Below are 27637 nucleotides of genomic sequence, written 5' to 3' on the forward strand. Positions count from 1 at the left end.
TGATTTAAGTGAGACGATGTAGTGCACTACGTTCTCAGCTCAGTGAGTATCATTTAATGCATCACATTTTTTTGACATTGTTTTGCTGTTTATGTGTTTACCAGCTTTTATGATCTTTGACACATCAAGGGTTATGTCTGTGGGCTGGAGGGGCCAGGTAACTAAACACCACCCTGGGAGGGATATGTGTGTGTGTGTGTGTGTGTGAGAGAGAGAGAGAGAGAGAGAGAGAGAGGTGGAAGAGCACAACAAGTAAATTTATTTCCTCTTGTCTCCCATCTCGAATCTCCTGAGCGGAGCCATCCTCCTCCAGCGCAGATCTCCTGACAGCCTGATAGTTTTGGAGTTTCTATTAGGCATATTGCATGGTTGAGGGCGTCCAAAGATTGGTTACATTCTGTTCTGGCGGCATTAGTGCTCCTTATAGGGCCCATCAGTGCCTGTCGGCCGGCTGCCGTGATCTATGATTCCCCCATCACGCTCTTATAAATCATACACTAAAAGCATTTTCCCTTCTGCATTCTCTTCCGTCAAATTTATGCTGCTGTAAAAAAAGAAAAAAAAATCAGGGGGGGCATGGGGGATTACTCACTGACGAGCTCTCCACCTCCTTCCCTCCGTATCCATCCTTGTACACTGCAATAAAATAGCATGCATTCAGATTATAACGCTCTGCTCACTCCAGCTTGGTAATTATAGAGGTTTTTAGGGCTTTTCAAGTGTGCTACTTTGTTTGCAAAGCTCAGAGCAAGTGCGCTGTGACCCTGAGGCGTCGGACAGCATCCTAATTACAGCACGGGCTTGACCACAAACAATTCAGCAAGCGCCATTTCTGTGTCTCCATCGCTAAATGCAAATCTGAGAGGTGCTCAAGTGGAACGCCTTTCAGATCCTCCCTCATCCTGGCCTGCCTGAGTGCGAGCGGCCCAACTCCAGTCGTGCTTCACTTGTTCTGTTATTACAGCCAATCTCAGAATTAACAGTCTCACTCCGTCTCGCCTGTGTGTAGGTTCTGTGGAGCAGGTCGAACAGCGGAGGCCATAGAGCCGCAGCTATACACTGGATTACAACAATATGATAAGGTCTCACACAACGAAGTAATAGTGAAGAGCATCTCATCTCATCATCTCTAGCCGCTTTATCCTGTTCTACAGGGTCGCAGGCAAGCTGGAGCCTATCCCAGCTGACTACGGGCGAAAGGCGGGGTACACCCTGGACAAGTCGCCAGGTCATCACAGGGCTGACACAGGCAACCATTCACACTCACATTCACACCTACGGTCAATTTAGAGTCACCAGTTAACCTAACCTGCATGTCTTTGGACTGTGGGGGAAACCGGAGCACCCAGAGGAAACCCACGCGGACACGGGGAGAACATGCAAACTCCGCACAGAAAGGCCCTCGCCGGCCACAAGGCTCGAACCCAGACCTTCTTGCTGTGAGGCGACAGCGCTAACCACTACACCACCGTGCCGCCAAAAGAGTTTCAGTTTCAGAATTTTTAATTCAGTCTTTATAAGGACCAAATGTAATGCAAATCTATTTCGCAAAGCAATTAGCCTTCCGGGCGGCACGGTGGTGTAGTGGTTAGCGCTGTCGCCTCACAGCAAGAAGGTCCGGGTTCGAGCCCCGTGGCCGGCGAGGGCCTTTCTGTGCGGAGTTTGCATGTTGTCCGCGTGGGTTTCCTCCGGGTGCTCCGGTTTCCCCCACAGTCCAAAGACATGCAGGTTAGGTTAACTGGTGACTCTAAATTGACCGTAGGTGTGAATGTGAGTGTGAATGGTTGTCTGTGTCTATGTGTCAGCCCTGTGATGACCTGGCGACTTATCCAGGGTGTACCCCGCCTTTCGCCCGTAGTCAGCTGGGATAGGCTCCAGCTTGCCTGCGACCCTGTAGAACAGGATAAAGCGGCTAGAGATAATGAGATGAGTCTTTTGGTTAAAAAAAAAAAGAGTTTCAGTTTCAGAATTTTTAATTCAGTCTTTATAAGGACCAAATGTAATGCAAATCTATTTCACAAAGCGATTAGCCTTCCGTGAATGAAATAATTACAAAGACTGCACACAAAAACCCCTTTTCCGCTCGTGCAGGATGTATTTAGTTGTAATACGAGTGTTTTACAATAAGACCGAACAAATCCACAAATCTTATTTTAATTTGTACAGATAAGATTGAATAACGCAGGTGTACTGTAACAGTCTCGTGTTTTACACGGACTATGCCTCATTTTTCAGTTTCAGGCTTTGGACCAAGAATCACCTGATAAAGCTCGATTACAGAAGTGAAGCTGAGGATGGAGATGAGTTCAGTTTTCTGAAAAGATTTCCAGCTTCACTTGAAGTTTAGTTGTTTATGCGATCACGAATACACCATCACACAGTGATGATCACCCTGCTGAGAGGAACGAGCAAGTTTCTGCACAGATGTTTCACACACACACACACACACACACACACACACACACACACACACACACACACACACACACACACTTATCTGTGGCTGAACGGTAATCCCAGTGGGGTCAGAATCAGGCCGGGTCCATGAAGGCTGTAGCTGCCCTCCGAGAATTACCCACACAAGGACATTGGGCGTGTAACAGCCCGCTGTGCCATCTCCACTATTCTACCACCAAATACAATACTGGACAGGAGGGGGGTCCTGACTGATGCCCCGACCCCTCTTCAGAGCCTGAGGGCATTTATTGCTAAACTGCTGAGAGGCTAAAGAGCTGATTAACTTCCTCTGCAGGCAGGAAGTGTCCAAGAAAACAAGGCGAGGACACAACACAAAGTCAGAGCAAAACCGTGACCCTGAAAAAGGTCATCAACTGAACTTTTTACTGTTGGATAAATGTACGGTATGTGTGTGTTTCAGAGCAGGAAAGTGACCAATAACAGTGAGCTGCTGTTTTGAAAGTAAAATAACTTTATCACTGTGTTCCTGTGTGCACAGGAGCATTTTGTTCCTCCCCAACCCTTGGACTGAAACACATTTTGTTCTGTAGTATCATTTTTAGAGTCGGTAGTGTATGCCAGGTCTCACGAAACAATTAATCTCGACTTAATTAAAACTTTATTAAAATCCTCTGAATGTGTCTGATGGTGATGATCCTTGAGATGTGGGAAAGTTCCATCTGTCCAACACTTGATAAACCTTTTCACCACCTGGTCCCTCAGACTGAGGGCTTGCCATTCTGTCCTGGACTCACACCACTCGGAACTGCTTAATCCTTTCATATCAGGGTATAAGAATGGTACAGGTGACTGGAACACACTGTCTGCACGTTGGAGTAAGAAAGCAGGCAGAAGTGGTCCATCCATCCATCCATCCATCCATTATTTATAACCACTTATCCTGTGCAGGGTCACGGGCAAGCTGGAGCCTATCCCAGCTGACTATGGGTGAGAGGTGGGGTACACCCTGGACAAGTCACCAGGTCATTGCAGCACTGACACATAGAGACAAACAACCATTCACACTCACATTCACACCTACCGTACAGTCAATTTAGAGTCACCAATTAGCCTAACCTGCATGTCTTTGGACTGTGGGGGAAACCAGAGCAACCGGAAGAAACCCACGCAGACATGGGGAGAACATGCAAACTCCGCACAGAAAGGTCCCCGTCAGCCACTGGGCTCGAACCCAGAACCTTCTTGCTGTGAGACGACAGTGCTAACCACTACACCACCGTGCCGCCTGGCAGAAGTGGCTTATTATTATACCTGCACAAAGCCACAGTGAAATATCAAAGGTTTGAATTTTCATTTTGTGAAATGTACAGAAAATGAATTAATATGGAAAAAGTAATCTGGAAAATTTTTTTTCTTTCTTTTCACATATGGACTTTGGTCACATCGTTACTTACCTGCCTCTCGACACCATGTAATCCATTAGCCATGGAAAGTTAGGTGGTGACAGTAATATTAATGCTCGTACTATTGTGGACATTGAGGCTCAGATGATTCTCTGTTTCTCAGTCATCTGTTGTTCTTTTTCAAGGCCTGACACCTATTGCTATGTTACAAAAGACTGCAAATTACAACCCTGTTCCCAAAAAAGTTGGGATGCTGTATAAAATATAAATAAAAACATGTGAATGTGAAGATTTGCAAATAACAAAGCCTATATTTAATTGAAAATAGTACAAAGACAACATATCAAATGTTGATACTGAGAAATTTTATTGTTTTTTAAAAAATATATGCTCGTTTTGAATTTGATATCAGCAACACGTTTCAGAAAAGTTAAGACAAGGGGCCTGTTTACCACTGTGTTGCATCACCTCTACTTTTAACAACACTCTGTAAACATTTGGGAATTGAGGAGACCAATTGCTGGAGTTTTGAAAGAGAAATGTTGTCCCGTTCTTTCTTGATTATAGAATTTCAGTTGCTCAACATTTTGGCGTCTCTTTTACCATATTTTGCGCTTCATAATGCACCAAATGTTTTAAATAGGAGACATATCTGGACTGCAGGCAGGCCAGTTTAGCACCCGGACTCTTTTACTACAGAGCCATGCAGTTTTAATATGTGCAGAAAGCAGTTTGGCATTGTCTTGCTGAAAGGAGGAAGGCCTTCCCTGAAAAAGATTTTGTCTGGATGGCAGTATATTGCTCTGAAATGTGTATATATCATTCAGCATTAATGATGCCTTCCCAGATGGACAAGCTCCCCATGTCATGTGCACTAATGCCCCCTCATACCATCACAGATGCTGGCTTTTGAACTGTGCACTGATAACAAGCCGGAAGGTCCCTCTCCTCTTTAGTCTGAAGGATGTGGTGTCCATGATTTATTAAAAGAATTTCTACTTTTGATTTGTCAGACCTCGGGACAATTTTCCACTTCGCCTCAGTCCATTGTAAAAGAGCTCGGGTCCAGAGTAGGTGGTGGTGTTTCTGGATATTGTTTATATCTGGTTTTAACTTGCATTTGTGGATGCAGTAATTAACTGTTTTCATGGACGATTGTTTTCTGAAGTGTTCCTGAGCTAATACAGTGATTTCCACAACAGACACGTGTTTGTGTTTAATGCAGTGTCGCCTGAGGGCCTGAAGATCACAGGCATCCAATGTCAGTTTTCAGCCTTGTCTCTTGCATACAGAGATTTCTCCAGATTCTCTGAATCTTTTAATGATATTATGTACCGTAGGTGATGTGATCCCCAAATTCTTTGCAATTTTACATTGAGGAACGTTATTCCTAAATTGTTGCACTGCTTGCCCACACAGTCTTTCACAGAGCAGTGAACCCCTCCCCATCTTTTCTTCTGAGAGACTCTGCCTCTCTGGGATGCTCTTTTAATACCCAGTCATGTTACTGACCTGTTTACAATTAATCAAATTAGTTTTTTTTTTTAGCATTACACAACTTTTTCAGTCTTTTGTTGCCCCCGTCTCAACTTCTCTGAAACGTGTTGATGACACTGAATTCAAAATGAGCATATATTAAAAAAAACCAAACAATAAAATTTCTCAGATTCAACATTTGACATGTTGTCTTTGTACTATTTTCAAAGAAATATAGGGTTTCCATGATTTGCAAGTAATCACATTCTGTTTTTATTTACATTTTACACAGCGTCCCAACTTTTTTGGAATTGGATTGTAATTTTCTGCATGTATCATCATCCCATCAGGTTTAAAGGAGTGTTATGAGAATAAACGCTTCATTGTTTTTATCATTCAATTAACACACTGGATATAATCAAGTTTGAAATGACAAAGTCCTGAGAAACATGAAACATTCACTGTCGACCACGAGTCAGCAAACCTTAGCGTGCTATCTAAACCAGAACAGAACAGAAAATAAAAAGACGCGCAAGAAACTAAAACTGTGTTCAGGTTTCAAGACAATTTTCCTTGTATAGTATCATATCTGAGTAATTATCTCATTCACTCACTGCTCAGCTCTCTCCTGATTGGCTGCCAGTCACCATGGCGTAAAACTATACTATACTTGGAATGACATTTGGTGTCATTCCAAGAATGTCAGGGTGACTCACAGTGTCAGATTATACTCTGGGTTTCTTTCATTCAGTGACACAATAGTATATTTTTATAGATTATTTGCAACAACAAACAATACTTCGCACGGTTATAGCTTAAGAATTTGCTGGCAATCACACGCACATTTGTCTCACTATCCTTGTGAGGACCTCCCACTGACATAATTATTATTGCAGTTAATTAATGCTGTGCCTGCACCTCAACCTAACCCTAACGTTAACCTCAGTAATGAAAAGGAAACTTATTGGCTCTTTTTATTTTTTTTAATTTTGTTTAGAAACACAACAGCAATTTCCTTGTGGGGACCATCCAAATGTCCCCACAAAGTCAAAATTGTCAGATTTTACTATCCTTGTGGGGACAATTAGTCCACAGTAGTATATAAACACACACACACACACACACACACACACACACACAAATTTGTCTCACTATCTTTGTGAGGACCTTCTATTGACATAATTATTATTGCAGTTAATTAATGCTGTACCTGCACCTCAGCCTAAGCCTAACCTTAACCCCAGTAATGAAAAGGAAACTTTTTGGCTCTTTTGTTTTATTTATTAAATAAATAATATAATAAATAATACATCTATCTATCTATCTATCTATCTATCTATCTATCTATCTATCTATCTATCTATCTATCTATCTATCTAATTTTTATTTAAAAACACAACAGCAGCAATTTCCTTGTGGGGACCATCCAAATGTCCCCACAAGGTCGAAATTGTTAGATTTTGCTATCTTTGTGGGGACATTTGGTCCTCAGTGGTATATAAACACACACACACACACACACACACACACACACACACACACACCTAAGCGACACTGCAAGGGTGAGTGAGGGAAGCCAGAGACCAGATGTTTGCTTCATCAAGTCAGTCTTGCAATATGGCGGCCTGTGCACAGGTAATGCCGAGAGCGACAAGGCTTCATCTCACATTATTTACTGCTATTAATCATACCGCAGCATCACTCACAGCCTTCCAGTGCAAGAAAACGACAAACAGGCATTAATTAGAGCAGCCACAAATATTAAAATTAATTTTACCAGAATTTATCACTTAGGAAAAGATTTAACGAAAGTAAAATGTAACATGTACCGTAGTATATTGACTTCATGGGATTAATCAGTTGGTGTAAATTAACCTTGATGATTCGTGCACTAGAATTGAATAATCATGACAAAAAAAATTAAAAAAACAGACACCAAGGTTGATGTGTGAGTCTATATTTAAAGGTAAATAAATGCTGTTATTAGTAACAGCTTCATACGACCTGCTTGAAGAGTTTGTCTGGGCTGGTTTGGCATTACGACAGAACTCGAGGTTTTAACAACTCATTTGTTTTACTGATTTGCTGTAACTGATATGCAACTGACAACTGGAGCATGAAAAGTCCTGCTGGTCTGCAGCAAAAGGCAAGCCTCATTGCCTCGGCACACCTGACATAGAGAGGAGCAGAGTTCCCTCGCTTTCCCTCGCCATCCTGCGCTCCCACTTACACACACGTTTCTCACACACATCATCAATACGCGTTAACACCAACACTGCTGTGCACAAGTGAAGCTCCAGAAAACATGAAAAAAATACCCTCATGTGCAGTGCAGGGTTTAGTCACACAGGTTTTTAATGCTGTATTTATGTTTACTATATATTATAAATATTGCAGCATAGACAACTGTTTATGTTTCAGTGTGCAAAGGTTTATTATTATGTTCCCAATTGTTTAAATTTCACTACATCATCTATTAAATGTGTTTATTAAATACGAGTAGTTTTTCATTTATAAATTCACAGGTGTAAAATTTATATCCAGAATTTTTGTAAAGCTGCTTTCTGACATTGTCCAGTTTTAAAAGTTATACAAATAAAATTGAATAGAATAGTTACGTGATGTCATGTACTATTGTCATTATGTCAAAGGCCAATGCTAGCTTACCCGCGAGTCAGTGCTGTTAGCACAGCAGTGAAGTCACCTTCCAGCTGATGTAGCGATCATCAGTAGTGTTAGCAAATGCTAATAAAGCAGTCAAGCCAGTGCTATCGAGAGCAAGTAGCACAGGCTAACAACTGAGAAACTAAGATTTCTGTCTCCAGACTCTTCTTCCACACACGCTCACCACAGTATTTTTCACTCAGACTTAAGTATTCATTTCCCAATGTAATCTATTTAGCTATTTTTAAAATCACCATCGACAACTACACACAACAGAGTGACCTGGCAGTCAAAATTCTCTCAAAATCTTCCATATTTAATAAAGCAAACCTGGCGGCCATGTTTGTTTACAAATTGTCACAGTTGCTCGCTCGTGCAGAAGTTTCACATCTCAGACGTGTCTCTTTTCCAGTTTTTTTTATGTCCGTTAGTATGTTTTTCTCTTCTAAATATGTGTGAAGAATATCTAATGAAGTACTGACAGCCTTTCGGGTGTTTAACACATCTTTCTCTTTCCCAGCAAACAAAGAAAAGGTTGTGCGCATGCGCAGCAGAAAACACTCTCATTGGATATTTGCATCAGCTCCGACATGTGACACCATATTGTCTTGACAACCATGCAATATCATAAACCATATTGAACACACATCCTCCATTGGGTAGAGTGATGTAATACATGTAGAATAAGCGATATGCTAACAATATTGCATGCTATCAAACCAAATGAATGAAACCCACGAGAAGGGAATAAAACACATTTTTATTCCATCAAAAAAGTGTCCTGTATGTATAACAATTCCTGATATTTCACTCCGATGATGTCACTCCCATTGTTTTCCTGCTGGCTAGACATGCATTGTCAAAATGGTGAACTGGTTCAACATTAAAATTCTTTTGATTTTGTGTGAAGATATGAAGCTTATCTTCTCGTGTTGAAAATATTTTTCACTCGTTCACTCACTCACTCGTGATATATACATTTACCACTCGAAGATAAACTTCATATTTTCACACAACTGTGTACTGTAATATCCTCTCTCTATCATAGTGTATAAACTAGACAGGGACACTCTAACGAGTGCAAACCCCGCCTTTTCCCTATTAAAATACATTGGGCGAAAATTTCGAAGTTCTGCCATGACCTTGACCTTTGACCTTTGACCTCCAAAATTTAATGGTTTCCTTCCTGGGTGATTGGCAACACATGTACAAAATTTGGTCCAAATCGATCCATTGGTTCTTGAGATATCTTGCAGACACACAGACAGACAGACAGACAGACAGATACACACACACAGACTGACGCAGGTGAAAATAATAACCCCTCCGACTACTGTCGGCGGGGTTAATAACATACCAAATTTGAGCTGAAGCAGAAAAGGCCTTAACTGGGGCACTTAAACACCTTTCTGATTTTTTTTTAAAAGCCAAAAATAAGTTGATTTTAGAAACACTGAATGTACTGCGCATGAGAAATGTTCCCGTGAAATATTGTTTAACAGTATAAAAATATACAGTTCAAAAGTTGTAGCAGCTTTGACCTTATTGGGGCCAAAACTTAATCTCATCTCATCATCTCTAGCCGCTTTATCCTTCTACAGGGTCGCAGGCAAGCTGGAGCCTATCCCAGCTGACTACGGGCGAAAGGCGGGGTACACCCTGGACAAGTCGCCAGGTCATCACAGGGCTGACACATAGACACAGACAACCATTCACACTCACATTCACACCTACGGTCAATTTAGAGTCACCAGTTAACCTAACCTGCATGTCTTTGGACTGTGGGGGAAACCGGAGCACCCAGAGGAAACCCACGTGGACACGGGGAGAACATGCAAACTCCATACAGAAAGGCCCTCGCCAGCCACGGGGCTCGAACCCGGACCTTCTTGCTATGAGGCGACAGCGCTAACCACTACACCACCGTGCCGCCCGCCAAAACTTAATGTTCAGGATAATAAAATCACATAAATGTCACTAATAATCCAAAGGTATTGAAATAATATCACTGTGGCATCCTTCATTTCTTTGTTTTATTTACATTCCAAGAACACTGGCATTGATGCTGCATGAACCGGCATTCACTTTATCATCAGTAGATGTACACCATGGTATAGTGTTTCAAAAAAAAAAAAACCCAAAAAACCACACCCTCATAGGTAATAATGTCTGATGTGGAATTTCTAAGGATCTTTGGGGAACCATTAACTGCTCTATGAACCCTAGAGCAGGATGTGTTCCAAGTACAAAACCCCTTAACTGTACAAAGAACCGACGAAGGAGTGTATGCAATATGAAAAAAAAAAGAAAATCAGTTTAACTGAAATTCCGTAATAATTTAAGGTTGAGTGTAAACTGGTTTTGGAGAAATAAAGGCTCTGTAATTGTGATCCTGAGGAGAAACTATTGCTGCGTCTCTGAGCCGCTGCTGTCCCTGTGGTTCATTGAATCATTACTACAGGTACGGGGCTAAACACTATGATTATTCATTAGTAAAGGTACAGTATGGGGTAAATGGCATGATTGCCTTTAATTACTGCAGGAACGCAAACAACGCCAGATAAATGAATGAACAATTAAGGAAACAGAAGTCAATACAGAATGACAAAGGCTTCCAGCTCTGAGAGCCCATCTTTCCTGCTTAGCTTAGTTTACAATCTGCACAGACACATGCTACTGCCTTCTTCATGTTCTCTCTCTCTCTCTCTTTCTCTCATGGTGAGTAATTGTCTACGCAACAGTGACAGATGTGCAATATCATTTCCTCTTCGGGAAAAAAAAAATCACAGTTTGTCCAGTGTGTCAGTTCCCTCTTTTTAGTGCTGCCGAGGTCCTGCCCCCATTACGGTTGATTTAGAAATGGAGGAAACACATTGAGCAGATGCTGGAGGGAGCCGAGAGCACTAGTTAGCACCGGAGCCTCATCTGCATTCCACCGTTCACTTTACAGCAAAGAAATTGTGGCAGGCCCCTCTGGCCAAGGAGATGAGTGGGGCGAGATGACAATGCCTTGATTTGTTGAGAGGGAGAATAAATGGGTTTTTCTAAAGCTGAGGAAATATCGCCATTACTCGCCAATTTATGTCTTTTTATCTGTTCTTCAAACATGCCACTTTTTGGTACTATGGCATGGTAATTATACGGCTTCCTAAAGAGAAGTGAAGAAGGACACAGAGAGAGAGAGAGAGAGAGAGAGAGAGAAAGGAGTAGTGCGGTGTAGATCATATCGGTTTCAAAATCCTCTGATACTCTCGCCTGACTCGTTTTAACTTCCAATAGATTCCATGGCTTGTAAACAGGAAGTAGAAGTAGATTCAAGAGATTATGATTATCTTAAAAGCAAATCACTATTTATTAGCTATATTAAGCCAAAAAAAAGCATCATTACTGACCGAAACACAGTTTTACACAGTACTATACAGAAGGTCTCACCTTCCTGTTTACTGTTTAAAGGAGATACGCAGAACCATGGCCTCACTTTTTGTTTATAAATGCCTTGAGACCTCAAGAATGGCATAGGAATAGTTTTAAGCGTTTACAATAAATCTAATATAGTAATTTTTTATGATTAAAATGATTCATATAGGTAGCGGTCTGAGTGAATGACCTTGACATTTGTGGCGTCACAGCAGGAAGGCTATCGGTCTCATTGCCATTTTCGCTATACTAAAACACAGAGCTAACTGCAACTTCCATCCTCTATTCTGAGCTAATTTATCACCATGCCACTTAGATGTGTTGCTGGTGGGTGCAGCAACACGACAGAAGGTGGATTTATGTTGCATTCATGGCCCAAGAATGTTCAAACTGCAAAGATTTGGACGCTTTTTGCGAGAAATTCACGGGCACATTTTACTGATGATTCGTACGAAACCTCTGATCTGTTGAGGAGCATTGGCTTTAAGCCTGTATTGAAAGAGGGTGCAGTACCAACAATTAAAGGAAAAGAAAACTACAAGAAAAGGAAAGTAAGTTCAGTTGCACCAGTTCTCCCGGCGTGTGAGCTGAGCAGTAATGGCGGAGTACTCAGTATAGAGAAAATAGAGAATGAGTGGACCAGTTGTCAGATTTCTCCACTGGATATGCTTTTCCCCCCCTGCTGGATATGCTTGCCTCAGCAGCAATATCTCGCCCTTACGTGGAAGAAGCAAATGAACAAAGAACTGAAAGTCAGATTGTTTCAAAACAATCAGCCACAAGATCGACCTTCAAGAAGCAAGAACACAGACGGGTAAGATGCAACTCATTTGGTTACATAACAACAACTACAACAACATTCGTTGTTTACCTGTGTTTAGATTAATACATGTAACTTGTATTGTGTATTTAAGTTACCAGTATAAGATTATTTAATTTGCTTCAGAATGTGATTGTCTCAGTTCATCTGATTATTTAATTAGCCTTTTACATTTTATCAGTGAAAATGCATGCATGTTGCATAAGTTATAATGCCTATCCTGTTTTAATGAGAGTCGCATAAGACTGTCAGTTCAATTCCATCCAATTCTCTAGACAGCTTTGTTCTCTGGCTTTATTTCGTAAGGTTGGAACCTCTGTGGCCGACGTGTTACTATTGGATTCACTTTCCGATGGTTTGAACTGATACAGTTCTACGTGTATAGCAGTAGCATGGACACATATTCCAGTTTCAGGACTATCACAGTCAGATGTATTATTATCTGAGGAATCTGAAGAATCTCCAATAAATCCGAACAAAGAGGCCATTGCAACCACTCTCACCTGCCGAGTCAGGCTTTGGTCTATAGCTGTTAAAGGCCTTGGCCTTAAAACCAGTTACCGCTGTGATGTCACGCACTCAGGGCTGGCTGGCTCAGCAGGGCAGCTCGAATGCCAACTTTGCAGTCGATTTTAACTTTCAAAAATATATATACTGTATTTTTATTCCCATTTATGCAGAATACAAGAGTCAAGGATGGAGATACTATCCACTCAGAAATGTATTTAAAAATAAAGGTTCTGCGTATCTCCTTTAAGGCATTCTGGGTAATCCATCCTGAAGAACCTAGCGTCTATCGGTGCTGAACCTTGTAGCTACAATGTAATTGGCATGAATTTATAATAAATATAAGCTTTTAAAACATCATGGTGATCTAATGAGATAAGCTCCAGAGCAATCTGTCTCTAATGATATGCAGAGTAAGTCTTTGTGTATCGATTGGTCTGCTCATTAGTTCACGCCCTCACCACTGGCTCTTCCGCACGCTCAGGTTTGCTGTTACCAATGCATGCACTGTAATATACTCGAGACCAGGACTAGAACATGAATTACTCTATAAATGCAATTAATCGGAGGCTTTCACTTGAAACTGGATTGTCATCGTCACATTGAAACGCTGCCGAGGATAATGATGATCTTGCGAACATGTACAGCTGCCAGGTTCAGGGCTTTGATCCTCCTGTTCCTCAAATGGATTACAACGTCCATTAAGGTCTTGCCAAGCCATGTAATGCTTTATAGAGCTGACATTTTGTGCATAAATAATTTCTTAATGAAAGTGTGGTCTTAATTAGCAATTAGCAGAGTTGCTTTTAGCACGTGATGACACTATTGAGTTCATACATAAATTTGGACCGTTATGGATTTTCATTTGACCTTGCTTTTTTACATGTTCTGTACTTTTATTTGTAGTCTTTTAACACCTTTGTAAACCATATTATTATTATTATTATTTTTGTAATTTTAGAAAAAAAATTATTATTTGCCTTTTCCATGAATTATTCTTGTCGAAGGACACTTGAAAGTCATCTGTATAATTTTTTCCTCCACCATTCTGAGCTTTTCACACCAGGAAAAGTAAATACCATGGATTTATATCACAAGTATAATTTGAATTGTTCTAGCCTGAATTCTTTGCAGGATTGGAAGAGAGCTCTCTGCTAACGTCTCTTTTGTCTTCCTGCTTCTTCAGCTCTCATTTGCATTTGGCAGGGTTATTGCAAGCACTCGCTACCCCGATTCATCATTTCCCGGAAAGCTCACGTTCTGAAAAGTCATAGAAGTGTTATTAAGTGCCGATAGCATGGCAATGAATTCCACCTTAGCAGAGGCAAAGGCAATTTCACCCTCCTCATGTTTCCCATTCAAGCAGGACAGAGAGACTTTTCAGAATGACTCAATATGTTCAGTCTGTTGCATTGGGTCCAGCTCAAACATCCTCCAAGAAACAATGCCTTCATCTTCGGGCATTGTCAGAATAGTTAGCGTATTATAGAAGAACAGAATCTTCATCCAGTGGCGTGTTAGCAAATCCTGTTAGCAGCCTATCTCACTGCTCAGACATTTACATATTGTCAATGTGTCCAGACTTCACTATTCAAACAGGAGCTTGGGAAATTAATTTGAGCCATTATCTGAAGTGTTTAAACTATTAGACTCCTTGTGCTCAAGCATTCTGAGTAAGCTTGAGGCAGTGAAAGGTGGATATTTTCTCGATTATTTCTTACCCAAAACCTTTATCGTCATTAATTAGAGTTGTGGTAATGAAGAAGTGATCTATTGCCCCTCTGACGCCTCTGTCTAGCATGCTAATGAGATTGGCTGGCGTGTTGCTAGTGGACGGACGCTAGGCTATCCGGAGGCAATGCCGCATGACATTGAACAGGATTAGCATGGGAGGCTACTGCCTTCTTAGCAGTGTCTGTGCAATTAGTGCAACACCTGCCATCAAAACTTTACCTGACTCTAATTATTTCATAGGCAAGATTTACCATTTTTCACTGTTTAAAGAAATATTGCTGAAATGAAGTGAGTGTGATGATGAATCTAGTTTGATGTAGCGACATCATTTTATAGACCTCCCCAACACCCCTTTACTGCACCCCATCTCAGTGTATTCTAAAAGAAAGAAAGTGGCTGAAATCAGGCAGGTCCCAGCAGCACAGCCAGATAATTCTCCTGTGAGGAAAAACAAAAACAAACAAACAAACAAACAAACAAACAAACAAACAAACATATTGTGCTTTGAAAAAATAACTCAGTGACAAGAACCCCAATAAAACCAGTGTAACCAGTGCTTTTTCATGATGGAGTAATTTATTCCCAGTGAAGGGGTTGAAACTAAAATTGACCATATTGACAAATTTATGATATTGCCTCTGGGCTGGTATATAAACACAATCTGTACTGAATTGTTTTTGAATTGTTGGCTTTAAATAACAGATCAAATACACTCACCGGCTACTTTAATAAGAACTTGTTGATTCTAAGATTCCTGTTCTTGGGTGCAGGAGTGGAACCCAATGTGGTCTTCTGCTGTTGCATGCTGAGATACTTTTCTGCTCACCATGGTTGTAAAAAGTTACTATATGAGTTATTATATCCTTCCTGGCAAAAAAAAAAAAGCTTGAACCATTGACTGTCCATTTTTCTCTGACCTCTCTTATCAACAAGGCGTTTGTTTCCACCCACAGAACTGTCGTTCACTCACTTGGTGTTTTTTGTTTTTTGCACCATTCTGTGTAAACTCTAGAGAATGTTGTGTGTGAAAACCCCAGGAGATCAGCAGTTTCTGAAACACTCAAACCAGTCCATCTGGCTCAAACCAACACCCACGCCACAGTGAAAATAAGTCACACTTTGAGATCACAGTTTTTCCCATTCTGATGTTTGAAGTGAGTATTGAAGTGAGATCTTGATTTGGATCTGCATGATTTTATGCATTGCACTACATTTTTTTTCACTTTGAGAGCCAGATCTAACTGCCTGCACAGAAATGTTCAACACTGTATGTAATGCTAGATGAACAATGTTAGCTAACGATGCTAGCACTGGATCGTAAAGTTAATATGTTTTCAAGACGAAAAAAAAAAAGAAACAGGATTACAGTGTATTTGTGTCCAGTGTGGAGCATTGGGGAGGGCACAGTCTGAGTTTTGGAAATGGACTGTTTGTTCATAATTGAGACCAAATGTCCTGGTTGGACCTGGTGTTGCGTGTGTGTGTTTAGACAGGAGGAGTGAGTGCTTCCCTCAGCCATACTCATTCCTCATGCTCCATTTAAGACGATGATTATTTGCTTTGTTCTCCCTCCGTAAATTATCATTATTCCTTTGACAGCTTATCGGATGTCTGTGCCCGGCGTATGAGGCAAAGTGGTTTTAGAGCACCATGTTTGCCGGCCTCAGGTGCCAAAGCGAAGGCCATCGTCTCGCTCTCTTCGCTTTTCCCTGTTAAATATGTCCTAAGCTTGCCTGACAGGTCTGCTGATTTACAGGTGTGAAACAACAATCAATGCAGCATTCCATCTGAGTGGTCACTGACTCGGATGGTTCTCTCCTTCTTATTATTTCATAGCAAGCACATGAACTTTGATGATGGTTTCCAGAAAGGGACATTTCTTTAAATTGCATTTTGATTTCAGAAAGCATTATAAAATATATCAATTGATGCAGCGAACAAACAAAATAACAAACAAATACATATTACACCATCCATTCATCTATTCATTTTCTTCCACTTATCTGAAGTCGGGTCATGGTGGCAGCAGGCTAAGCAAGGTATTCCAGGTGTCCCTCTCCCCAGCAACACTTTCCAGTTCCTCCTGGGGGATCCCAAGGTGCTCCCAGGCCAGATGAGATACATACTCTCTCTAGCATGTTCTGGGTCTACCCCAAGGTCTCCTCCCAGTTGGATGTGCCCGAAAAACCTCCAAAGGACGGTGCCCAGGAGGCATCTTAATCAGATGCCTGAACCACCTCAGCTGACTCCTTTCGACACGAAGGAGCAGCAGCTCTACTCTGAGATCCCTCCAGATGTCTGAGCTCCTCACCCTATCTTCTAGGGTGAGCCCAGTCACCCTACGGAGAAAGCTCATTTTAGCCGCAATCTCATCCTTTTGGTTACTGCCCAAAGCTCATGACCATAGGTAGGGTCTCCCAAGGCAAATTGGTTCCAGGGGAGGGGCCAGACTAAGAACGATTCAAGACCCCAATGAAACAGCAAAGAAAGAGCTGCAGCATCTCAACCGGGTGGAAACCCGGGCCTTCTCCTGGAGCCAGATCTGGGAGGGGAGCTTGCTGGTGAGCATCTGGTGGCTGGGCCTTGGCCCATGGGGCCCGGCTGGGCACAGCCTGAAGAAATTACAAGGAGTTGCTACCATATGGGCTCACCACCCGCAAGGACAGGTTGGGTGCATTGTGAGCTGGGTGGCAGGGAAAGGTGGAAGCCTGGGCATGCTGATCCTCAGCAGCACAGACTAGCGCAGACATATTACAGTTTTTATTATTGAATGAAGTTCAAATTTCCATGCAGTGCTCCATAGACACAGCCTGTCAAAAGTAAACTGCATAAGAAAGGGTGTGGCTTGGACCCACTGACAGGTCACAGAGGGTTTATACATTATTAATGCATTTATTTCCATTGATTAACTACACTCTTGGAAATAAGTGACCAAACTGTACTTTTCCTGGGGTGGTGCCATCAAGGGGACATCTTTTATAGCTTCGGTATATATCTTTTACCTGGGTGCATGTCAAAGTCAAAGTCCTTTCTGTGCCAGGACCTGGTCTTCCCAGGCAGTCTCCCATCCCAGTACTAACCAGACCCTTCAGGCATATTGGGCAGCACTGATCTCTGTTTCTGTAGCCCTCAGCCTTTCGCCTATACAGCTAGGGTTATAGTGGGGGGGCTAGTCCTCGGGTAACCACGAGAGTTTGACTTCGCTCTCACATCTGTATTGCAGCGTGCCTTGCCAGATGGCAGTAGGTACCATTTTTATGATGGTTTATGGTATGACCTGAACATGAGTACAACTCGCAACCTCCTGATCAAGAGGTGGACACACCAACCACTAGGCCAGCTTACGGTCTGCATGCATGTGGTGTACCTTTAATTTGCTTTAAAGTTACATTGGTAATCCTTGAAGTCCAGATACATGCCATAGATTCCTACTGAATGTTCACTATGTTCACATTTCTGGAGTGAAAGAGAGAAGGAAAAGTGCAGGTTGGTTTGGATAGTTACTCTTTGGCCCATGCTGTAGCAGTGCTGAGCAGGCTGGCATTGGATAACCCTGAGGTTCTGGGGATTATGGGTAGCCGTGATTACATGTGGTAACAGGGCTTCCCTGTGAGGGTGAGCGAGACTGAGCAGATGGTGAACATCTGACAAATCCTGCATGGAATGAAGGAGCATCAAACAGCAACAATCACATCAAAGTCTGTGGAAATGTGTGCCAGTCAAACAATGTTCATCTGTAGGACAGATCCAGAGTCGTTAATTTTACTGACCACGGTATAACTGTGGGATTACAACATTTTCCCTCCTTATAATCCCTGTATATGATATGCTACCTACAAGGAGAACATTCAGCATGAGATATTAGAGCATTGAAGTGTACAAGGAGCTGGGTATGACTTTAAACTGCAACCGGTGGTGAGTCTCAGGTCTGGGAGGATGTGAGTATTGGGGAAAGTGAAGTTTAATCACCATTGCTCCCAGGTCTGCTCTGACCCCCAAGTGGTAACACCTGCCTGGGTTCCAGCTATGGGTTAAATAGTACATCATCAGTAAGGCACTGGCAGTAGGGTGCTTTTCGGTGCAATGTGGCAGATGAACCCAACAGGATCAATGGCTCACCATCAGATGGCATGTGGAAGAGCCACTCAAATGGCCAACAGATGGCATCACTCGGCAAGTCAGTTGTCACTGCAGGGCAACTTCCATACCAGTCAGGTCTGTGGCACTTTTGTGCACCACTTGGCATCAGGTCTGGAGGTCCAGAGAGACAACATGATGGGGGCACAACATTATTTGTCCTACTTTACTGTGCAAGGCGCTTTGTTAGGAGAGGAGAATAGCATACAAGACCTCACAAGGCCAGACATTCCATGGTGGCTCGGCTGGCCCATTCATGCCACTGTTGCAGGTGGCTCTATTGCTCAGGTGTGGGCCTTGTGGCCCGGCTGCATTTCTGCACATCCTAATGAAGCAGTCATCATCGCTAGTGATGGATAGCTGACAACAAGGAGCTTAACAGCACCCAATCCATAATTATTTTTTAAAAAATTACCCACAGTCCACAGGGGGAAAAAAAAGGCTTTTTTTGTCATTGAAACTCATGGAGATGGGCGGGGCTAAACATTTTACTTAAACCAGCCAGCAGGGGTGCTGTGGTGGCTTCATGTTTTAGAGATGATACACAGTCCATTGTATATACAGTCAATGAGATGGGAGTAATTCAGTGCAGTTTAATTTTATTTGCGGATTTACAGAAATCCAGATACAGTGATGAGTCAGAGTGTGTGTGTGTGTGTGTGTGTGTGTGTGTGTGTGTGTGTGTGTGTGTGTGTGTGAGATAATATTGTAGCATATACTTTTATTACAGCACCACTTCTACATACATGAATACCTGAATCCTTAAACGAAAGTTCACTTCAGTCATTAATTAACTTCATTAAGGCTGAATAGGTTTAAAGCACAAATGTTAATTATGTACAAATTAAATTACCAAATGACTTGTTAGTTAATTAGTTAAAATGAATCCTTTAACTAAACTCCCGGGCAGGAGGAGCGATTGATTTCCTTTTAGTTGTATATAGATTTCCATGTGGCTGGAGGATCGTGGGGATTCTTCTCGCTGTTCTTCTCCGAGCTCTGATCTGTGACCACTTTCAGTCAAATTATTTATATATTTTTGTAAGACCCTAATTTCTAAAGTGGCTAGCTCATGCTTTACATGCTGAATGTAATGATTTGATGTGCAAGGCTCTTTTTTTTTTTTTTTTACATTTTACTGATTGCAAAACATGAGCACTATTCTTTAGCTCTAATCTCAATCTAATCTAATCTGTACAACTACTTGATTGACGCTCCTGGTGCAGGGTGTCTGAAACACAGTGCTGTGGTAATTAAGGAAGGATTTTGCTGTTTGTGGCCTATTTGCAAGGCTGAGTGATGAAGAGATGTGTGTCGTAATGAAAACAGCATCTGTTTCCCTGTCTAGTTTAGCACTATATTTAGTTGGAAGGGACAGGCTTTAAAATGTAACTTTTTCTGTTGCTCTTTTGCTTTCTTTAGCAGGTACCACACCTTCTCACCGAAACCCACCTAGGACCATCTGACTGACAGGAAGGCTCCTTTTCTCCACCGGTGCACATTAGAAAAAATTACAGCGTTGACGTTTCTTCATTAATCACGGCAGCTCGGTGATGGCCACGAGCAGGCGCAAGGCCCCTGGCAGCCGCAGGCACCCCTCCCTACCGTGCCTCCAGCTTCACTCCAGACGTCAGCCTCAATGCCACAGATGTTGCTGCCACCAGCCCTGTAAACATATGACTCCACCATGCTGCACTCCAGATCTGCTCCATCCCAGCTTTATTGTTCTCCTGTGGCCTCATTGGGTCAAGAGGTGGATTATGCCGAGATCATGGAAGGATAAAAGGATGGATGGATGGATGGATGGATGGATGGAAGCCTGAGAAATAATGTATTCTTCAGTGCCAGGTTAAGACAAGAGTTCTAGAGGGAGAGGTTCTGATGGCTGAAATAGTGAGGGTCTCCATCATGAGTGTGACTATAGAGGTCACTATCCAGGGCATTTTAAAGGTCTTGTAGTAACAACTCAAGGCACGTTTATAATATTTTGACCTGGAGATTGAGTGCAGGACATGTCTCTTTGAGACTCTTTGTATTTGGGTGGAGGTAACACCAACGGCGTGGCCAGAGATGGTTATTGTTTTCCTGCTCAGGTTTATGTAACAGTTTTGCCATACTTAGAGTGTGTAAGTGTTCCTTGGGGCACATAAATCTCCGTGTGCCTGCAATGTCCTTATTTGTGCATATGATATCCTCAGCGTGTATCGATCATGTCTAACTCGTGTGTTTGTGAGTCATTTGTCTGTGTGTGTTTTCATGTGAAGCCTATATGTATCACAGAGTTCAGTCTGAGGTGTTCATGCCACCAGTGTGTGTGTTCTGGATCCTGCCATATGGTAGAGACCACTGGGACTACACAGGGAATCAGGCCAGGCTGCTTTCTCAAGAATCAACCCCCCTCACCACCCACTCCCTTCAGCACCACACACACACACACACACACACACACACACACACACACACACACACACACATATCTATATGTGAGAAGCCTCACCTCCATCCTTGGAAAGTAGGACAGACTGAAGAAGTGAAACCACCATAGGCTCACATGTGACACCCCCCCCACACACACATACATATACACACACAAAGTGGAGATGTCTCCCCCATGGTTTCTCCTTATGACCATTTTATTACCCCCCTTTCCCTCTGCCCTTCTAATCCTTTGTCTCTCCCTGCTTGACTCGCCGCTATTTATAGTCGATCTCCTGATTCCACACAGGCCTGCACGCGATGGATTGTAAAATGCTACTTACACCAAGTCTCGTTCTTCTCTTGTGGTACTGTTACTTAAAGTACGAATGGATGAAGATTTTGGAAATCATAGTGATAGTGAATAATCTCTATGATGTCAAATATGTATGATGGCATATTAGGGAAACGGATCAAAATTAAAAAAAACCCCACAAAAACAAATAAAATGTTGGTGGGATAAAATTCTCAGAAAACAACTCAGAAATTCCAAACTTAAAGTCAGACATTTACAAGAAAAATTCAGATATTCTGAGATTTAAAAAGGTTAGAAATTCCAAGATCAAGAACTCACAAATTTGCGGCTTCCCGGCTGCAGTGCATGCTGGGAAATGTAGTCGAAAATCTCTTAGCACTTTATTCTTATATATTGTGCTTATTGAGGAGGAAAGACAGTGTTTCCTGTAACTCTCGGCTCAGCCGTGGCGTCTGTGGTGTGATGATTTTGGTCCAACCTTGCAGAGTGATGCAATCTGGTTCTTAAAATATAAATAAATACATAAATAAATACATTTTTAAAATTCCAAGTTTTTTTTTTTCTTAAATTTGTCACTTTTTAATCCAGGAATTTCTGAGGGTTTTTTTTTCTGAGTTTAAGTTCAGAATTTTTTTTCTGAATGTTACCCCCTCCCTCAGCTCTATTTATTTATTTATTTATTTATTTAACCTTATATGCTGTTGTAAATCTGTAGCTGTATCTAGTACCTGCATGAAACACTGTGTCAGTGTGGCGGGAAATTTGTTTTAAACATCACACACTAGTTCAGATATTGTACTTCAGATGCCATCGTGCCTCAACTTCAGACATGAAAGAAGGCTGACTATGCCGTGACAGACAGGAGTCAGCAGCCAATCAGGAGAGAGAGAGAGATTAAGAATGTCAACAGTGCAAGTGGAAGTGAGAGAGTGAAAGATATTATAATCTAAGAGGAAACAGAACTCATGGTTGATGGAGTTTTAGATGTTTTGGGGTTTTTTTTTCTTGGTGAGCATTTATTTATTGTGTGACAGTTTGGTGGAAAGCCAATAAATGACATCTGATTTATATGCACTGTGAAATTTATATCAGTTTGTGTCATTGTTTAGCTGGAGAACTCATGATATCTGCGAGTGATTGGTCACATTGATGTACACAATAACATTTTTATTCTGATAATTTTTTTGCAAAATGACAGCTGCTTCAGAAAATACAGTAGAGCAAGGTTATTCATAGTCTATTGTCTAGATATGCCTCAGATAGTCATCTAGACTTTCAGTGGAGGTTTCATTCTCCACATTAGGTCCAATGCACTCATCATCATCATCATCATCATCATCATCATCATCATCATCACCATCATGAAAATTTCAAATGTCAAAATGCAGAAACTCCTTAAACCCCCCAATAAGCACTACATTGTCATCTTCACTAAACAGGATTTAACATGTTTAAATGAATGACCTTGTGGTGATGTCAAAATGAAGAGCACATACTTATCTGGGATCCAAAGAGAAAGAAAAAAAGATGAGTTTGGACAGTGGAGATAAAAGGATGACAACCTGAAGACAAATAATAACGTAGTAAGGTAGCATGACAATAATTTATAGTTTCTTCATAGAATTTTTATTTTGAAATCAAATATCTTCATTCAGGCATTCAAGCAAATTCTAAAGAGGCCTTCCTATCTTAAACTATATGCAACTTTACGGTCTGATGAGACCACGGGAGAACTTTTTGGGCAGAATTCTAAAAGCTATGTTTGGTGCAAAAACAAGACACATAAAGGATATCACACCAACAGTAAAGCACTGAAGCATGGTGGTGGCAGCATCGTGCTGTGGGGATCTGTCTCATCAGCTATCTCTGGGACCCGAGTAAAGATAGACAGCTCTAAATCCCATCTACGTATTTTGGTACCATGCCTGCAGGCATCTATTAGAAAGCTGAAGATGAAGAAGAGTTTGGATTTTAGCATGATAATGTCCCAAAGCACGAATCTAAGTCAACAATGGAACAGCTTCAGAAGAAGGAGATCAATATTTTGGAATGGCCCAGTCAGAGGGGTGTGCATACTTATGTAACCAGGTTATATTTATCTTAATTTATTTATTCTTATATGATTGCAGATTTTATTCTTATATTTTGTACATTCATATCTTACTTCATTTAATTATTCTATATTATTATACATACGGGACACTTTAGCCCTGTGATGACCTGGTGACTTGTCCAGGGTGTACCCCGCCTTTCGCCCGTAGTCAGCTGGGATAGGCTCCAGCTTGCCTGCGACCCTGTAGAAGGATAAAGCGGCTAGAGATAATGAGATGAGATGAGACGGGACACTTTTTCCATGGAATAAAAACATGTATTCTATTCACTTCTAGTGGGTTTATTGACAACATGCAATATTGTTATCATATTGCTTATCCTCCATGTAGTATGCCACTCTCCCCAATGGAGAATGAGTGTACACTATTGTTACAATATTGCACGTTGTCAAGACAATACAACGCCACACATCAGAGCTCATGTGAATAACCAATGACAAAACTTTTTTGCTGCGCATGCGTAGAATCATTTCTTTGTCTGCCAGGAAAGAGAGAAGATGAGGCTAGTCCAGTGCTACTGCTAGGATTAAGCACTAAATAAGTAAACTGAAAACTGAAACTGAAGACGTGCTGAACGCCCGAAAGGCTACCAAAAGTTCATTAGATATTCTTTACGCATATTTACAAGAGAAAAACATACCAACGGACATCGAAAAACTGGAAAAGAGACATACTGGAGATGTAAAACTTCCATGCTAGCGAGTGACTGTGACAGTTTGTAAACAAACATGGCCACGAGGTTTGCTTCATTAAAAGCAGAAGATTTTGAGAGAATTTTGCTGCCAGGCTACTCTGTTGTGTATAGTTGTTGATGTTGATTTTAAAAGTATCTAAGTAAATTACACAGGGAAAATAATAATAATATTCAGCTTGACTGTGCAAGCATTGGCCTTCGCTAGCACTACACCGGCTAGAAGGTAACTGGACTGCTGCGCTAACAGCACCGAGTCATGGGTAAGCTAGCATTGGCCTTCACTAATGCTACACTGGCTGGAAGGTAACTGGACTGCTGCGCTAACAGCACTGAGTCGTGGGTAAGGTAGCGTTGGCTTTTGAGAATGCTGATATGAAGAGAGAGTGTATGCATGATAATAATATTATTGGCTGGCTTTTTTTCATGGTCTATCAAATATATTCCATTCAGCTACTTGGCTTTGGCTTGTTCAATATCATGCTAGCTGAGTGGAATATATCTGATAGACCACTCAAAACCAGCCAATATTATTTAAATATTTTATATGATTTTTGTTGTGGTGGTTGGTTCGTTTTTTTTCTTCCTGTTCCCTGTGGAACTTCTATTTGTTTTTCACTTGGATTTCATTGGTTGTTTTTTCACATTGAAGGTGGAAATGATATTAATTTTTTCTTTCTTTCTTTCTTTCTTTCTTTCTTTCTTTCTTTCTTTCTTTCTTTCTTTCTTTCTTCTGTGATTTTAACAGGGGTGTGTGGACTTTTTTTATATCCACTGTACTACTGTTCTACATCAGACTTGTTGACCTCAAGTGACCATTTCATTAAGACTACGGTTTGATTAATGATATCTAATCTACTACTGTTTTACTTATCAGGAGAATAAACTCTTTCTTTCTGTTATTGGGTCCAGTGGGTCTGCAGCATGAAGGACGATCTCAGCTCTCAGCAGTGTGTCTGTCCTCTCCGTTACCTTTTCCTCCTCAGACAGTGCTGCAGTCCTGTTCCTGGTGCGGCTTATGGCATTGACAGAGCCATGAATACACTGACAGATTTTTTGCCTACCCTTATGGCACAGTGTGGGGTGATGACGTTTCTGTTTCTCTCTCATATATGTGTGTGTTTGTGTGCGAAAGAGAGAGAGAGAGAGAGTGAGAGAGAGAGAGAGAGAGAGAGAGAGAGAGTAAAAAAGTATTTCCCTCATGTTCCATCAGTGGCACAGTGTGGACCATCTGTGTGGATGATACAGTGAACTGTAATATAATCCGGGTTGAATACTAGTGAGTGTGTTTCCTGATTAATCAGTGATGTACACCTACCATATTGATGTCTCACATGTTTTTTTTTTTAAATTATGTTTACATTAAATAATAAAGAAAATGCCCATTTTTAGGGTGCTGTGTTCATTTTCAGAAAAATTAAAGTCGTGTTTTGACAATTTCTCAGTGGAACCCTTTATAACGATGGCCACACCTTTGTCTTCTTTGGCTTCTTTTTCTATATTAAACCTGATTCCTCCGTTAATGTCATCTGAGCCATTAGACATTTGTTCTCTGCTGCTTTCTTCCATGTCAAGGTGGGTTCTGGGGCTTGTAAAGCCAGAGCAGATGTTAACATCTGCACATGATTTAGGATACAGATGCACAGTAAAAACTGCAAATGGAGGAAAGGGAAATATTAATGCCGTGGTTTTATATTGCATGGGTGATGGTGTTCACAGAGAAGGTGATGGACCATAGGGTAAAGAGCAGTAGAGCTCATTGTGTGGTCATTTGGAAAGGATCAGTGAGATGGAGACTGGAGAAGCAGCGGAAGGACATGGGCCAGACTACAGAGCTTTCAGAGGCTGGGTGGTCCAGAACTTCTGTCCTTCAGCACTTTTAAATGTTCTCATGGATGGAGACCGCGAGTTGGCCTAGTGTTTAACGTGTCCGCCTCTCGACCGGGAGATCGCAAGTTCTACTTGCAGTCAGGTCATAGCAAAGACCATCATAAAAATGGTACCTACTACTGTCTGGCAAAGCATGCTGCAATACAGATGCGAGTGGGGAAGTCAAACTCTTGAGGTTACTAGAGGACTAGCCCCCCACTGTAACCCTAGTTGTATAGGTGAGAGGCCGAAGGCTATTGAAATGGAGATACCCCTTAAAGAGTTGGTTAATACTGGGACAGGAGGTTCAGGTTCCATCTGCATCTTGCAGGTTGGACACCGCTTGCCACCAGCTCTCTGCTTCTTCTCACAATCCCTTCAATATTGGTATCAAGCCATTCCTTTATGTCATCCAACCAAACTCTCCTCTGTCTACCTCTCGCTCTCTTTCCTGGCACTTTCCCCATCAGCACATCTGCCAGTAGGCCTTCAACCTTTATCAAATGCCCGCAGTACCAGCTTTTCCTTTTCATGACTGTTGTCATCAGTTCTCATTATATTCCAACCATCTCCAATACCTGTGCATTACTTATCTTTTTCTGCCAACTGATCTTAAGTAGGGCGGCACGGTGGTGTAGTGGTTAGTGCTGTCGCCTCACAGCAAGAAGGTCCGGGTTCGAGCCCTGTGGCCAGCGAGGGCCTTTCTGTGCGGAGTTTGCATGTTCTCCTCGTGTCTGTGTGGGTTTCCTCCGGGTGCTCTGGTTTCCCCCACAGTCCAAAGACATGCAGGTTAGGTTAACTGGTGACTCTAGATTGACCGTAGGTGTGAATGTGAGTGTGAATGGTTGTCTGTGTCTATGTGTCAGCTCTGTGATGACCTGGCGACTTGTCCAGGGTGTACCCCGCCTTTTGCCCATAGTCAGCTGGGATAGGCTCCAGCTTGCCTGCGACCCTGTAGAACAGGATAAAGCGGCTAGAGATAATGAGATGAGATGAGATGATCTTAAGTGCATGCTGGTAACACCACATTTCAAAAGCTCTCAGCCTGCATATCAGATCTGCACTCATGGTCCAGCATTCCGCACCATATAGGGCAATGTCCCTATATGACACGTGTCAGTTTTGTTCTGGAGAGGTTTTTGCTTGATTACAGCCTCACCATGATGACTCCTGCCATTGCCGGACATGACCCCACAAGCATTAATGCTTCCGGTCCCATTTACGTCATTCTGTTGCATCACTATCTTTGTCTGGCATCATAGTGGTTTTCTTGGAGTATGAGTTGTGTGGTAGGGGCTCCACTCCCTTTCCACGGGGAATGCTGATGGGTGTTGTGCACCTCATATGCCTGAAGGACTTCCCTGGCCTCGTGGTACCTTGCTTGAGGCAAGTTGTCCTTACCGTTCTTCTGGTTGCACCCAAGTTCTGCCAGGCACCTGGAGTACATCATCGAAAGGGTTACGATGCATTGCCCAGTTTCCTGACTGCTCCATCCACTGTGCCCCTGCCCGCAGTTTCCCATGCCACAAAAGCATGCTATGGATGCAGTTTAGAAGAAAAGAAAGAAAGAAAGCACAACTTTATTCATCAAACACTTGTGAAATTTCCTGTCTGCATTTAACCCATCTGAAGCAGTGAACACACACATGTGAGCAATGA

This window comes from Neoarius graeffei, chromosome 11 (assembly GCF_027579695.1).
Source record: "Neoarius graeffei isolate fNeoGra1 chromosome 11, fNeoGra1.pri, whole genome shotgun sequence".
Taxonomy (NCBI): Eukaryota; Metazoa; Chordata; class Actinopteri; order Siluriformes; family Ariidae; genus Neoarius; species Neoarius graeffei.